At 36.9% G+C, this 1,845-nt stretch overlaps 1 pseudogene; it reads left to right on the top strand.

Moving 5' to 3' along the window:
• The first annotated feature begins 410 nt into the window (after window positions 1-410).
• On the top strand, window positions 411-1,103 carry LOC115518750 (annotated as a pseudogene).
• The last annotated feature ends 742 nt before the right edge of the window (window positions 1,104-1,845 follow it).

Below are 1,845 nucleotides of genomic sequence, written 5' to 3'. Positions count from 1 at the left end.
CTTAGATTATTTAAAAATTAAACAACAAACAAAGCAAAACAGTTATCTCAGTTTCTGCCTTTTGTTAAAAAGTTGAATTCATGGTATTTTTCTTGCTCTTTCTTTTATTTTATTGTTTTTTTTTTTTTACCTCTATATCTGTATCTCTATACATCTGTTCTACTGAAGTTCTAGGAGTAAGAAAAAAGTTGTAGTACACTACTTATCCCAACAACATTTATAGCTAGTTACCATGTTAGCCCTGACTATGACCCCATTGGTGTGATGGGGGAAGGGGAATAAAGTGAGATAGACCATATCAAAGAATCCAAAAATCATGATAAAACTGATAAATTTCAGGTGGCAATATATTCACATATTTAGGAATGCAGAAGGAAAAAAAAAAAAAAGAAATGGCTCAAGAGTTGAAAATGGCAGTAAGCAGAACTGTTTTTTCCGGACGTATCTTTTGGTAGTATTTGATTTTTGAAAACCATGTACACCCATGAAACATTTGTAACTAGTTTTGAAAATAAAACATATATCTTTGATATTATTCTATTGTCTATATAATGGAAAGCTATTTTCAAAGATATAACAGAGAGGAATATAAAGGAACTATAGGAATTAGTGTCTGAGTCCTTTCAAGAAGACGGTGCCAAAAGCAAAGAAGGAAGCCCCTGCCCCTCCCAAAGCCACAGCCAAAGCAGAGGCTTTGAAGGCCAAGAAAGCAATGCTGAAAGGGGTCCCAGAGTCACAGAAAAAAGAAGATCTGCGTGTCACCTACCTTCCCATGGCCCACAACACTGTATCTCCAAAGGCAGCCCAAATATCCGTGAAAGAGTGCCCCCGGGGGAAACAAGCTTGACCACCATGCTGTCATCAAGATTCCCCTGACTCCAGAGTCGGGTGTAAAGAAACTAGATGACAACAACACACTTGAGTTCACTGTGGATGTCAAGGCCAACAAGCACCAGATCAAACAGGCTGTGAAGAAGCTTTATGACATGGATGTGGCCAAGGTCAACACCCTGATTAGGCCTCGTGGGGAGAAAGAGGTGTATGTTCTACTGACTCCTGATTGTGATGCTTGGGATGTTGCTAACCAAATCGGGATCATCTAAACGAACCCCAGTTGGCTACATATCAATATACATTTTTCCACCATAAAAAAAAAGAATAAGTCTCTGAAACAGGTTTTTAAAAAGTAAATGTATCAAAGGGCAACCTACTAACTTCGCTTTACAAAGGGACATGAGGATAAAGGAAAAAAGCAAATGATCATAAATCTCCAAACAGATGGAAGAAATAAGATTAGAATGAAGATAGATTTTTGCTTTTCAGTTTAACAGAAATCCAGTTATTTTTATATTTATTTATTTATTTATTTATTTACTTATTTATTTATGTATTTATTCTTGAGAGAGGAGAGAGAGAGAGAGAGAGAGAGAGAGAGAGTACGAGCAGGGGAGAGGGGCGAAGGGTGAGAGAGAGAGAATCTTGAGCAGACTCCACACTCAGTGCTGAGCTTGATATGGCGCTTGATCCCACAACCTTAGGATAATGACCTCAGCTGAAATCAACAGTCAGATGCTCAAAAGACTGAGGCCACTCATGTGCCCTAATAGAAACCCAGTTTTAAGCATACAATTACTGACATGGAATTAATACTCCAAAGATCTGTGTTTCAGCAAAATCATTTGTAGAGAAGCTGCAATTTTATATTCTTCAAGTTAGTAGATTACATTTTGATTTTGAGGAAAATGGAATTCAAGAGATTACAAAAAGGATACAGAGCAAAGTTATAAGAAGTCCATTAAGATATTGCCGATAAAACTAATGAGATATAAAATCCAATACAGATTT

Source organism: Lynx canadensis, chromosome B4 (genome assembly GCF_007474595.2).
Source record: "Lynx canadensis isolate LIC74 chromosome B4, mLynCan4.pri.v2, whole genome shotgun sequence".
NCBI lineage: Eukaryota > Metazoa > Chordata > Mammalia > Carnivora > Felidae > Lynx > Lynx canadensis.
Note: the sequence above shows the minus strand (reverse complement) of the source record. Positions and strands in the feature narration are given on the sequence as shown.